The 15,244-nt window shown below is 42.1% G+C and overlaps 1 protein-coding gene across 1 annotated transcript in view; it reads left to right on the top strand.

Annotated features, from left to right (window-relative positions):
- The window catches only part of UNC5D (unc-5 netrin receptor D), a 558,705-nt gene that overhangs the window by 425,631 nt on the left and 117,830 nt on the right, over positions 1 to 15,244 (top strand). The gene's annotated exons all lie outside the window — the stretch shown is intronic.

The following is a 15,244-nucleotide window of genomic DNA, read 5'->3' as shown; positions in this document are numbered from 1 at the left end:
CATTAGGATGTCCTTCAAAGGCCATCTGAAGCTATCTTGTTGCTGCAGAGGGGGTGGTGTTTGAGAGGAAGGAGAAGTGTGCTTGTGAAATCAGAGCTGTAGGAAAGGGGATTTCTTCCTTGGTTTAAAGGTTGTTTATTTTTGGGAAGTGTTCCCTGGATTTCACTCTGCCCCTTGAGAGAGAATGAAAGAGGAGGGGCTGGTTTCAGTGAATGATTTGACTTGATTTGCACCTGGTTTGATCTAGTTTACCTCAAGGGAGAGTGTGGGTTAGCTTTTGTATCATGATATTGACCGGGTGATTTCTGGCCAATATTCCACTGGGTGGTTTGGGCTGCTTTTAGGGAGACTGTTCCTTGTCTGAAAGGAAGCCATATTTATTAAGCATTTAATAAATGAATAAGGTCTAGTGGAAAGAGCAAGGGCCTGGTAATTAGAAGACATGGACTCTAACCCTTTGTCCAATCTGATTATCTTGTATCAACCCCAGTGCTTAGAACAGTGCCTGGCACATAATAAGCTTTTAACAAATACCATCAAAAAAACAAACAAATAAATAACCCCCAGATCTTCTAAAGGCCTGATGAGTGACCTCAGACAAATCTCTTAACTTCTGTGCCTCCGTTTCCTCATATAGTAAAGATAATTAAGGACCTGTTCCTCCTCCCCCTTAGATTCTGCACAAAGTAGAGCTTAATAAATACTATTACTACTACATTACTGGACTGTGAGTTCTGTGTGGAACAGGGACTGTGTCTGATCTGAATCTTTATCCAAGTACTATCATTATTATTACTATCATTCTTATTATTATTTTGCTCAATAACCCCACAACACTTATGTACTTATCTTTACACTTAGCTATTTCTCCTATCAGTAATTTATTTAAATATCAGTCTTCCTGCCTAGACCATAAGCTGCTGGTGGGCGGGAATTGTGTTTATCCACTCTATTGTATAGTATTTTTCCAAGCACTTAGTACAATGTTCTGCACATAGTAAACACCTCATAAATGTATTGACTGATTGATAGATCATCAGATTGGACATAGGCCCTGCCCTGTACAGGGCTCATAGTCTAGACGGTTGAAATAGCAGTTATTTTATTCCTAGTTTACAGATTAGGGCACTGAAGCACAGAGAGGTTAAATGATTTGCCCAAAGTCACATAGCAGGCCACTGACAGAGCTGGGTTTAGAACTGAGGTCTCCTGACTCCCATTTTCATGCCCTTTCCACTGTCAATCAATCAGTGATTCATATATATTATTTACTGTGCGCAGAGCACTGTATTAAGTGCCTGATAAACTAAAATGCAATGGAGTTGGCAGACATATTTCCTGCCCAAAATCAGCTTACAGTCTAGAGGGGGAGACAGACATTAATATAATTTAATAATTTCAGATATATACATAAGACCTGTGGGACTGAGGTGGAGCTGAATAAATGGTGTATATCCTAGTGCAAGGGTGATACAGTTGGGAGTGGAAGAGGAAATGAGGACTACAGAATACCCTTGTAGTCTATTATTTCTCCTATCTGTAATTTATTTTAATATCTATCTCCCCTGTAGACTGTCAGCTCCTTGTGGGCAGGGGTCATATCTATCAACTCTGTTATATTGTAGTCTCCCAAATGCTTGGTACCTTGCTTTGCACACAGGAAGCACTTAATAAATACCATTGATTGAGTGATTGATCTTTGCAGTCACTGGTGATTGAGAGATTATAACCCCATCCTCTAGGACCATATTCTAAAGAGCCGTGTACACTGTCACCTGTCAACTCCCCCCACAAAATTGGGAAGGAAGGGGGGAACACTGAAACCTGAAGTCCACATCATCTGCCATCATCGAAAGTCGTCCCATCATCGGGAAGTAAATTGGATAGAATGTGGGGGATGGTCATGCTGCTTTATTAGTCAAATGGATGTTTAATAATGTCTATGGGGAAATAGCTTTTGCTGGGAGTTGCGCCAGGTGTCGTGAGCCTGTGTCTTTCATCTTGCTTTTTTGTGTTCACATTCCATATGTGCTCCAGTCTTAATGTCGCCACTCTGTAATCCCAACTGAGTGGTAACTTTTTACGTGCCAGCCATTTAGAGGACTCCAACTGTTTGGCATTTCCACCTGCTTACTGTAGCTTGAAATTCTTTAACAAGGTCTCTGAATTTCCTCTCTGGGTAGTTACATTACTCCTGATGATGTGACTGCCAGGTCTGAATGATCACTTTGTTTTAGGGGTGTTTTCTGCTTTGTCAGTTGTCACAAGGGCATAGCACCTTAGTGTTCTGCTATCATGGTCAGCCTTACCTAACTACCAGAGGTTTCCAAGAGCGCTTCCATGGAAAATAAAAATACTTTGACTCTAGGCAACCTCAGGAGAAAACCCAGTCTCTGAGACAGAGCAAAAATTTCTATAATTGCTGAAAGCAGAACACCCAGAGATTGTAACAGAGGAACAGTGGCTCAATAACTATTGCCATTAATATTGGTTGGAACGTTTCTCACTTGAAAAAAAAAAAGGGAATTTAATTTTCAAGACTTACCCCAAGCTTATGCAAAGAGAGTCAGGAACCTAGTGTTTTCCTTCAATAAAAGCCAGCAACTTGCTACTGCCTAATGATCATTCTTTCTTCTTGCTAAAGACACATGCTGCTAAGCCATACATAGAGCAGCTATACCCAAGTCATGGGCCAGTAGCTTCTGGGCAAATAGTTCCCATCAGGGAGGCAAGAGTCTGAGAAGTGGAAGTCTTCGAAAGTATTTTGTTTGATCTTGTGGAAAGGGAGGGCTGTTGTCACTTGTTCCAGCAACATGAAACCAATAGTTTTGGATTGCAATGATAAAAGAGATTTCCTTTAGAGGGAATCAGTGCTTTAAGTTGTGCACAGATGGAAATGGGAAGTACCACGAAGCTCAAAAGGAAGAGAAAAGTTCAGGGTTTGGAGAGCCTGGCGGTCAATCTGTCTTCCCCTGAGTAAGTAAATTAGAAACTCCAGGCTTCGAGGCCCGAGGGCAAAGCCCCAGTTAAGGAGACCAGTGCCAAACAGCCAATATTGTTCCCTTTTTGGATGGGTTTATAATTTAGGTAAAGTGTTGGAGCAAAAAGTGTGAAGTGCAAAAGACCTTTACATCCCAGTGGATCGTTTATGCGCAAGAGTCATTCTCTGGACTACTCCAAATGAACTACCCAGCCTCTTCTCCTCATCATGTGACTTTTACTGCCTACCTGAAAGACTGTCAGTAGGAGGTGAAGAAGCATGGTGTAGTGGAAAGAGCAGAGGCCTGGAAGTTGGAGGACCTGAGTTCTAATCCAATCACTGCCATGTGACTGCTATATGACTTTGGGCAAGTCACTTAACTTCTCTGTGCCTCAGTTACCTCATCTGTGAAATGGGAATTGAGTCTGTGAGCCCCACACAGGGCCAGGACTGTGTCCAACCCAATTATCTTGTATCTACACCAGTACTTTATACAAGGCCTGGGACACAATAAGTGCTTAACAAATATAAATAAAAAAGAAAATGATGAGAACTATGTATACACATTAGGGTCCTGGATGTGTTGTTTAACTTCCCATCCTACACAGTCCCTAATTTTGCATTTACTTATTTTATCTATTTGTACTTTTTTTTAGGTCTGTCTCCCTCATTAGTGTGTAAACCCATTATGGGCAGGGGATGTATCATTTCTTTCTTTTGTAATTCCCCAACACTTAGTAAAATACATTCTACAAGAGGAGAGCTCAATAAATATTACTATTTCACTCAGTGTCACATGAAGTTTGCTAGCATTAGGAACTAATCAATAGTATTTATTGAGAGCCTACTATGTGCAGAGCAAGATACTAAACCCTTGGAAGAGTACACTAGTTTTTTTATGGTCTATGTTTAGTTAGTACTATGTGTCATGCACTATTCTAAGCACTGGGATAGACACAAATAAATCTGGTCAGAAAGTCCTTGTCCCACACGGGGCTCACGGTTGGAGGAGAAGGGAGAATGAATATTCATTCATTCATTCATTCATTCAGTTGTATTTATTGAGTCTGTGAGCCCCACACAGGTCCAGGACTGTGTCCAACCCAATTATCTTGTATCTACACCAGTACTTTATACAAGGCCTGCTTACTGTATGCAGAGCACCATACTAAGTGCTTGGGAAGTACAAGTTGGCAACATATAGAGACGGTCCCTACCCAACAGTGGGCTCACAGTCTAGAAGGGGGAGACAGACAACAAAACAAAACATATTAACAAAATAAAATAAATAGAATAGTAAATATGTACAAGGAAAATGGAGTAATAAATCTGTACAAACATATATACAGGTGCTGTGGGGAGGAGAAGGAGGTAGGGCGGGGGATGGGGAGGAGGGAGAGAGCAAGGAAGGGGAGAGCAAGGAGGGGGCTCAGTCTGGGAAGGCCTCTAGATTAGATTAGAACCCAGGCCCATGCTCTATCCACTAGGCCATGCTGCTTCTCAGATAAATTAAGTGCTTAACATAAGTTACCTGCTTAACTCAGAGAAGTTAAGTGACTTGCCCAAGGTCACAAAGCAAGTCATTGGCAGAGCTGGGATTAGAACCCAGGTCCTCTGACACCCAAATCTGGGGGCTCATCTGTTGTTTGCAGCCAGAGACCCCATTACCAATGGGATCCACCACCAAAATATATTTGCATTATTACCCCTGGGTGATCTGTGCTGCAGGTTGTATTTCTGCAGCTGAACTGAGCCTGCAGATTGGTTTCCTACAGGTGCTCTCCACAGAGATATTCTTCTTCATTGTGTGTATTATGATATTTTAATTTTTTAAATGGTAATGCTGTGTTCCAGGCACTGTACCAAGAACTGGGTGTTGATACAAAGCTAATCGAATTGGACATTGTCCATGAACCACCTGGGGCTCACAGTCTTAAACCCCATTTTATGATGAAGTAATTGAGGCCCAGAGAAGTTGTGACTTGCTCCAAGGTGACACAGCAGAGAAGTAGTGGAGACTGTGTTAAAACCCAGGTCCTTCTGACTTCCCAGGTCTATGCTATATCCACTAGACCACACTGCTTCTCACATTTAGATGTTTTGGATCAGGCAGCCTCTTTCTTGATGGACAATTTCTTGCCAATCTATATAAGTATGATGATAATGATTATTATTATTATTATGACTTTGTGTCATGACTTTTGTCATGTCTTTTAGACTGTGAGCCCACTGTTGGGTAGGGACTGTCTCTATATGTTGCCAATTTGTACTTCCCAAGCACTTAGTACAGTGCTCTGCACATAGTAAGCGCTCAATAAACACGATTGATGATGACTTTGGGGAGCCAGCACATCCAGTTTTGCCAGAACATATGTCTTCACGTTGGGCTTTGGCTTGAGCACTGCTAGGGAATTAAGGTATGTTTCCCAACATGAGCCTGTTTGGAGACAGGATGCTGCAGTGTCAGAAGAAGTGGCATGTGCTTGGCATTGAACACCATAGCTACTACAGCCAAAGTCTCCTTAAGGTGGAGTTTTGTGAGAATGCAAATCCTATATTTTAGGTGAACTGGGTGTATCAGGCCATGCATATAGATAGCTGTAAAGCATGGCATAGTGGATAGAGCACGGGCCTGGGAGTATTGAATCCCCATTTTACAGGTGAGGAAACTGAGGCATAGTTAAATTAAAAGACTTTCCCAAAGTCACAGAGCAAAGTCAGAATTAGGACCTGGGATTAGACTCCCAGGCCTCTGCTCTTTCCACTAGGCCATGCTGCCTCCCTATTATCATTTTATTCCTTTTATCACAGGTTAAACCCATGTCCACAGTCCTAGAATTAGAAGACAATGATCCCTACTCTCAAGCACCTTAAGATCTAGCAGAAGACGATGACAAAGAAATGTTGGGATGGCAGTAGGGGGTGAAATGGCAGGGGAGGAGGAGATGAGGGATTATTCAAGGAAGATTTCATGGCAATATGATTTTAGAAGGGCTTTGAAAATGGAGAGAGCAGTGGTTTGCCAGATGGGACAGAGGTATTGCAGGCAGGAAGCAGGGCATGAGTAAGATGTTGACAGTAAAAGAGATGCAAGTGAGATGGTTGTGAACTGAGTTGAAATTGGAAAAGAGCAAGAGCAAATGGAGGGAAGAGAGTTTGTTGAATACCTGAAACCCAGTGGTCAGGAGTTTCGGCTTGCAGAGAAGGTTGGGAAGACCTGCGCAAAATGATGTTTTAGAAAAATGATCTTGGTGGCAGAGTAAAGTAAGGACTGAAGAGAGGGGAGACTGGGGACAGGGAGATTAGAGAAGCAGTTTTTGCAGTAGTCATGTCAGGAGCACTTAGATAACCATGGTAAGAGTTTAGTTGGAGAGGAAGGGCAGAGTCGGAGATGTGAAAAAAAACTGACTGAATATGGTGAAGATGCAGGTTGAAAGAGAGAGAGGAGTCAAGGTTACCCCAGGTTGTGGGCTTGGGACAGGGTGGAGAGTCCACAAGTTTCTTCAGTCTGATCCACAATAACTGCAAAGGCCTCAGTTGATTTGTCTTTCCTGGGGACAGGGCAGTTATATCGTCATCATCATCAGTATCATCATATTCTAACCATTTATTAACATGTTTGCCATAGGCATGGGACTGTAGTGAATGAAAGTCTAATTCCAAACAAATGCTGTATGCCAAGATCCATTAGTTCATATCTCCAGAGTCAAGACCCATGAGTGATGAGTGCCTACTTACTGTTCAACTTTTTATTATATTTTATTAGATCATTTCAGAATCTGCAGCACAGCTCAACAGCTTCATCACAATCTAATAAATTCCACATGCTAAAAAAAATGATGTGGCACTGGCAGGATAATGTGCTAGCACAATACATTTACATGGTATCATGGTGCTACCCGCCGGGTGCTAATTCTCCCAAGTGGCTTAACATTTAAAAAGCCATTTTCATTCCATTTACAGTGCAGTTAGTAGGTGCTCCTTTTAGCATAATGATTTTACTTAGAAATACACCCTCCATCCTGTACTATTTAAATAGCTGCCTTTCCGCATAACAAACAACTGATAAATTCAGAGAGGTGCCTTGGTCTCATTACACTGGACTGCACTGTAAATGTGAAAATGATATTGCAGAACCCTTAGGAGCAGTAATGAAGTGGATCTGGACACAGATTGTGTCAATAGCAATTTAAGGCCAATCTCTCCCCCAGGTCCCAATATAGCGCTTCCCCTTATGGATCATAAGAATACAAAGAGTGAATAATAACTGTGGAAGGGACTGAATTAAGTGGCTCAAGACTAAAATTTTCATCTAGTTTAATTAAAAACAAACCTACACCAGGTTTTCTACAATCACAGATGTTTTTGGAGAAAGCATTTTCTGAAGTTTTGTAAGCTCTGAAAGCGGCTTTTATGCTTTTTGATTGGGCACTTCGTTCAGTTCAGGAAGCAGCACTGAAGTGCATAGTTTCTTGCTGTGGTTCTTGAAGTAAGCAGGATGGGTTGTATAAAGCCAGTTGGATCCATTCCTCTGATATTTTTGTTCTTAAAAGGTGCAATTAATCAGAAGGTGAAAGGATTATCTTAGTATTCCTGGGAAAGAAACACCCTGTGTCTATTCAAGTGCCCTCCTCCACTCGACCAGAATTTATGTCCTTTGACATCCATGCAAAATCCCTAACTTTCTTAACTCCAAGTAATGTAATATTCTATGCTTGTTTTACCTTATACCATATGCTCCTTCTTGGATTTGGAGGGTCCTTACACAGTCATGTCAGATTATTTTTAAAATGTTCGGTAATTGATTTTTTAGCCTACAATTATCTTGTCTAACTTTTCTCTCCCCTTCTGCTGCTTTCCACCTGCTGTTTGTCCCAGTTTCGCTCTGATATTTGCCTTTTTGGGCTGTGGTCTTCATTCCTTGGGGGATTGGGATGGGAATGCAGGGTGCTGCTTCAGAAAGGGAGTTTCATGCACAGTTTGTTCTCTTTGTGTCTTTCCTGAGGTAGAAAATAGAAAGAGAATGCCTCCACTATGAGCAGGATGGACATCTAAAAAACAGTTGTGCAAGCTTCCATGTAACTCTATTTAGAGGAAACTCGTGTGTGCTGGAGGTAGTTTCTCAATGGTATGCCTAGCAGACTCATAGCCTCTCATGTATGATAAATTCAGTGATGCAGTCTTCTGAATACAGTGGCCAAGCAGTAAAACTAGACTAAGAAGTCACCACAGTTCCAATATCTGAGCTCATACTCTACTTGGCTAATCATTAGTTTGGATCCAGCTATTCATTCATTCATTCAATCATATTTATTGAGCACTTACTGTGTGCAGAGCACTGTACTAAGCACTTGGGAAGTACAAGTTGGCAACATATAGAGACGGTCCCTACCCAACAACAGGCTCACAGTCTAGAAGGGGGAGACAGACAACAAAACATGTGGATGGTCTCATGGAGAAGAGAGATAGCAAGCGAGACAAGACCAAGTAGAAGCCAAAGGTTTGGTTTTTATTTTTGAGCCTTAAAAATACTAAAACCCTCTATCAGAGTGCTGACTGGCTAACCTAGAGAGGCATCATTGCCTAGTGAATAGAGCTCAGGCCTGGGAATCAGAAGGACCAGGGTTCTAAAACCAGCTCTGTCACTTGTTTTCTGTGTGACCTTGGGCAAGTCTGTCCCTCAGTTCCCTCATCTGTAAAATGGGGATTAAGACTGTGAGTCCCTTGTGGGACAGAGACTGTGTCCAACTCATTTATCATATATCTACCCCGGCACTTAGAACTGTGCCTGACACACAGTAAGTGCTTAACAAATACTATTATTATTATTATTATTATCATCATCAACCACCTGCAGTGATTCCTATAGCCAGGTCCAACATCCTCTCTGAAGGCACCAGATTCCTGAAGGATTCTGAAATTATATTGTGTTGGTCCGAACCACAAACAGCCTCAGATAGCACATAGTGAAATGAAAATCAGTCACAGGGCAGTCTTCTGTTAAAAACTCAAACCTGTCTGAAGAACTGTGGAAACTTTTGGTAAACCAACATAGCACAGAGAATAAGCTCCTTAAGGGTAGGGAATTACAATTTTACTTCTGTTGCAGTTTCTAAGACCTCACAAATGCCAAGACCACGACTCAATTTTTGGACAATTCACTGCATCATTAACTCTGAAAAATGGCAAAGCATGTAAATCTGATGGTATATCCACACTTAGATCCACAGGCATAGGAGGGACACCCTCATTGAGCATGTAAGCAAGCTCTTCCTCAATATATGGAACCTTGAAGTGATGTCAGCAGTATTTCAAAGATTCCATCATTATTTTGATCTTGAAGAAGAAAGATGAAATGCACTAGATTGTAAACTTTTTGAGGGGAAAGTATCATGACTACCATCTCTTTAATACTCTCTGAAGTGCTTAGTTCAGTGTCCTACACATAGTGCTAAGTAAATACCATTGAATGATTGAGAGGTGTAAAATTAGATTAGCTACTAAAGGTCTACAGGGCAGTATCATAATGTAAGATTTTTTAAGGGCAGTGAGACCTGGCCTCCCTACCAATCCCACATTTAATTCCTTGAGCAGTTCCTTCTCTAGTAATAATAATAATAACAATAATAATAATTCTGGTACTTAAGTGTTTACCATGTGTCAGGGACTGTACAAAGCTCTGGGTTAGGTACAGCATAATTGGATTGGACACAGTCCCTGTTCCACATAGGGCTCACAATCTTATTCCCTATTTTACCGAGAGGTAACTGAGGCACAGAGAAGTTGTGAATTGCCCATAGTCACACAGCAGAGAAAGGTTGGATCTGGTATTAGAACCCAAGTCCTTCTGACTCCCAGGACCGTGCTCTGTCCACTAAGAGCTACATTTAGCATCCAATGGTAATAATAATGGCATTTATTAAGCACTTACTATGTGCAAAGCACTGTTCTAAATGCTGGGGAGGTTACAAGATAAACAGGTTGTCCCACAGGGGGCTCACAGTCTTAATCCCCATTTTACAGGTGAGGTAACTGAGGCACAGAGAAGTTGTGACTTGCCCAAAGTCACACAGCTGACAATTGGCAGAGCTGGGATTTGAACCCACGACCTCTGACTCCAAAGCCCGTGCTGTTTCCACTGAGCCACACTGCTTCTCTGTACAATGGTACAACAGAGTCACAAACAATGAAAGCCTAGAATGGAGCCATCCCGCTCACACTGAAGCAGTCCTCATTCACTGTTACGCAGCTGCACTAAGTGGGACTTGTGAGGAACATGGGGTTATAAACAGATGCTCCCTGGTGAGTTGAAACTGGGACAGTGCCATCCTTAGACTTCATGTGCTTGTTCAAGGATTTGAGGAAAAATATTGGTGGCTGTTAGGATTCAAATTCCAAGGAGAACCTGAGATATAGCGCTGTGATGAAATGGAAATAAAAGGTCGAACACGTGCGTTCGCGGGGAAGTATTGACATGGGTATTACATCACTGCCAGGCAATCTGGCCACTCCAGGCCTGTCTCTACTCTCACTACCGTCACCAAACCCACCAAACCTGCCGCCACCACCTTGCGAGGCTTTACACCCAGCCCGCACCCTCCACTGCTCTGCCGCCACTAACCTCCTCACTGTACCTCCTTCTCGCCCATCCCACAGTCGACCCCCAGCCCACATCCTTCCCCTAGCCCGGAATGCCCTCCCTCCACACATCTGCCATGCTAGCTCTCTTCCTCCCTTCACAGCCCTACTGAGAGCTCACCTTCTCCAGGAGGCCTTCCCAGACTGAGCCCCTTTTTCCTCTCCTCCTCCCCATTCCCCCCCCACCTCCTTCCCCTCCCTCACAGCACTTGTATATATTTGTACAGATTTATTACTCTATTTATTTTACTTGTACATATTTACTGTTCTATTTATTTTGTTAATGATGTGCATATAGCTATAATTCTATTTATTCCGACAGTTTTTACACCTCTCTGCATGTTTTGTTTTGTTGTCTGTCTCCCCCTTCTAGACTGTGAGCCTGTTGTTGGGTAAGGACCGTCTATATCTGTTGCCGACTTGTACTTCCCAAGTGCTTAATGCAGTGCTGTGCACACAGTAAGCACTCAATAAATACGACTGATTAAATGAATGAATGAATGTAATGTTCAACCTGGAGGGTGGGTCCAGTTAGGATCCTCTTTAATTCTAAGCTCAAGCCATGTGCAAGTTAATGTCCTTTGAGTGGACACAAACCTGTAACAGGAGGTGAAACTCAGTAAGATGAATCCATCGTAACAGAAACAAGACTCTTGCTTCTGGGTTTTTAAAGAAGGAGATGAGCAAAGGAAGATAACCAGAGTGAAAATATATTTTTGCACCTTTCCCCTCCACCTCCATTCCCTTCAAAATGATTAGGAATTTGATGAGTCAGATAGCCTGAGCTGATGTAAAAAGCAGCACATTTTCATAGTGCCTGTAGGGGAGAGTTTTGTGCTTCTCATTAAAGTCAGCAGGAAATACCTTCCACATCCAGGCATCTCTCAAATATCTGTTCTAATAAGGAGCAGAGACAGCACACAAAATTGGAATCCACTGATAATCCCCAAACCTCATTTTATTCAATAGTTTTAGCTTCCTTCTCACACCATACCTTTCCCCTAGAGCTCTTACTGAACCTAGCATCCAAATGGGGTAAATTGAATTCCTTCTTCTCTATTGCCCATTCCCTCCCTGAGAGGAGGTGCTACCATGCTGTGAAATAATGTAAAGACAGTTAGTATGAAGGAGGTGGATTATTTGGCAGACTGAAGAATCTACAATTGGATAATCAGCCATTGAATCCTCCGGAATGGGCTGTCGTAAAGGCAAGGATCGAGGAATTGCTTCCCCAAAGTAAAAACTACTTCAGGGTGCTCCAAGAACTGAAAAAACAGTGCTACCAGGGTGACAGGAATTTAAGATTTAACAAGATGAGACACAGTGAAGGACATTTAATGTAGAAGACCTCGGAGTAATGAAGTCGTACACTTCATGGCAATAGGCCAATCAGTGAAATAATTTAAAATTGAACAGTTTATCTAATGGTCCCTGGGTAAGGTAAGGTAAGGTAAATTGATAAATATGGAAGAGATTTTGTTGTTGTGGTTCTAGTTCTGCTTTAATTTCCAATAAAACATGTATAGCTTTATTAGAGCTTTGCGGCCCTTAGAAAAGTAGTAAATCTTAGCATTATTGTTATTATTTCTGTCAGTTGATGCACCAGGGGCTCCAGCAAAGACTGTCCCCTAGAACCAGTGAGGAAAATTCAAGATCAATCAATCAATTATTTTTATAGAGCATTTACTATGTATAGAGCACTGTACTAAGCACCTAGGAGAGTACAATACAACAGAATTAGCAGACACGTTCATCTAATTTATTTATTCATATTAATGTCTGTCTCCCCCTCTAAGCTCATTGTGGGCTAGGAATGTGTCTGTTTATTGTTGTATTGTACTCTTCTAAACACTTGGTACAGTGCTCTGCACACAGTAAGCACTCAAAAAATATGATTGACTGACTTGCTACGCGAAACAAGCTTACAGGCTAGAGAGGGAGACAAATATTAATATGAAAAATAATTTATGATATAATTTAAGGATATAGTAATTATAGTATTTGCTAAGTGCTTACTGTATGCCAGGTAGTGTACTAAGCACTGGGGTGAATACAAACAGAACAGGTTGGACACAGTCTCTGTCCCATGTGGGGCTCACAGTCTCAATCCCCATCTCAATCCTCATTTTACAGATGAGGTAACTGAGGTACAGAGAAGTGAAGTGACTTATTCAAGGCCACACAGCAGTCAAGTGGCAGTTGCAAGGGTAACAAAGCAGCCTGGCCCTCTGGAAGCACAAAAATGCATTCCATACAGAGAGATGCAAGATTTGGTGGCATACAGAGGGCATAGGGACTGTACATATTTGCTTATCTCTCCATACTTACAAAGAGGGTATTGTTGGCAAAGCCCAGTTTTCAAGCTCCCATCAGAGGTGGAACAGAGGTCAAGGAACTGAAAGGGACATAGGAAATGTACTCTTACAGCACCTGTTGCTTGGGATTTACATGTTCCAGAAGCCAGAGGCCTACATTTCTCAGAAACCTCTGGGAGGGAGAGCCAAACAACAAACCAGGCAGCATCTTTCAACTTGAGCAGATGGAATCCTGGTTGTCTCTAAATCCTTTTCTGTTCCTCTTTCCATCAGTATTTATTGAGTGTATACTCTGTGTATATAGATACATAAGTGCACTCATCCCTTCTCCCCTTCGGTCAAGAGTCTCACTCTGAATTCCTAACCTCTGGATCCTAAACTTTCAGATTTTCCACACCTTCTAGGATTACATCTCTGATCCAGCCCTTTACCCTTTCAGGTTCACAACTCTGAGCCTTCCCTGTGTCCCACTTTCTCAGGGTCACGCCTGCCACCTCTGCCCTCTCTACATATTTCCTAGTTCTTCTCTCCAGAACACTGAGATGTGAATCTCTGGGATACCTCTTCCCTCTCCTGAATGTGGGAGACAGTTGGAGTGACCACCGCAAAGGTGCCAGCAGAACGTCCATGGAGAAATGTCCCGGAGGCAGGAATGTGGGGTAGCAGAGAAGGAGAGAGGTTGGGGCTAGTGAAATAGATTTGGGAGTCATCTGCGTGTAGGTGATAATTGAAAGCAGATGAGCATCCAAAGGAAGTGAGTGTAGATTGGGACTAGAAGGAGACCAGAGCTAAGTCTTGAGAAGCATGCATTATTAGGATGTGGGAGGCAGAGGAAGAGCTGGTAAAAGAGAAGAAGCCGCCGGAGAGGCATGAGAAGAAAGAGAACACGATATCAGAAATACAGTATAGCATAGTGGAAAGAGCCAGGGCTTGGGTGTCATAAGGACCTGGATTCTAACCTTGGCTCCTCCAATTGCCTGCTGTGTGACATTGGGCAAGTTGCTTCACTTCTCTGTGCTTCAGGTACCTCATCTGTGTAAAGGGGATTAATACTGTGAGCCGCATGTGGGACATGAACTGTGTCAAACCTGTTAGCTTCTGTCTTCCCTAGTGCATAATACAGCGCCTGGCACATAGTAAGCACTGAACAAAAACATTTATAATAAATAAATAAATGAAAAAAAGATACACAAAATTAGATAGGGTTTCCATGAGAAGGGGAGCCATAGAGCCAGAGGCTGCTGCCTCAAATACACTGATACCCTTAGTGATTTATGAGCACATGTTCACCTGTCCAGAGCTTAGTAGGTATATCTAAGGAAGTTTCTGGGTACATTCCTATGTAAATAAAAATCTGTATATCTAGGGGTATGTAGACAGTTGTATTTGGTCAGGCCTTCCCCTTTTCTTCATTTCCTGTGCTTTAAACTGAGCATTTGAGAAACAGAGAGGTAGCATGAACTTTGCCTAATAAAGTTTCTGTTAGGAATGACAGGTGAGCCTTCATCCTGAACCTTCAGGACCAAAGAACCTGTGCAGAGGAATTCACTGGGAAGTGCCCAGTACATGCTTCAATCTTGCCAATTACATTGCCCCTAGAATATGAAGTACAGTGAGTGAGGGGTTGGGCAGGGGTGCAGCATATTAACATCATCATCATCATCAATCGTATTTATTGAGCGCTTACTATGTGCAGAGCACTGTACCAAGTGCTTGGGAAGTACAAATTGGTAACATATAGAGACAGTCCCTACCCAACAGTGGGCTCACAGTCTAAAAGGGGGAGACAGAGAACAAAACCAAACATACTAACAAAATAAAATAAATAGGATAGATATGTACAAGTAAAATAAATAAATAAATAAATAGAGTAATAAATATGTGAAACAGCATGGTGTAGTGGATAGCGCATGGGCCTTGGAGCCAAAAGGCCATAGGCTCTAATCCCTACTCTGCCACTTGACTGCTGTGTGACCTTGGGCAAGTCACTTCACTTCTCTTTGACTCAGTTACCTTATCTGTAAAATGGGGATTGGGACTGTGAGCCCCAAGTGGGACAGGGACTGTGTCCAACCTGATAAGCGCTTAGTACAGTGCTCTGCACAGAGTAAGCACTCAATAAATATGATTAAATGAATGAACCTGATAAACGTAGTACAGTGCAAGTGCTTAGGACGGTGATCTGCACACAGTAAATGCTCAATAAATATGATCCAGTGAAAACTTGTATCTACCTCTGTGTTTATTACAGTGCCTGGCATATAGTAAGTGCTTAACAAGTACCACAATTATTATTATTATTATCATTGTT

This window comes from Tachyglossus aculeatus, chromosome 5 (genome assembly GCF_015852505.1).
Source record: "Tachyglossus aculeatus isolate mTacAcu1 chromosome 5, mTacAcu1.pri, whole genome shotgun sequence".
Lineage (NCBI taxonomy): Eukaryota > Metazoa > Chordata > Mammalia > Monotremata > Tachyglossidae > Tachyglossus > Tachyglossus aculeatus.
This window is presented reverse-complemented; position numbering and strand designations above follow the sequence as displayed.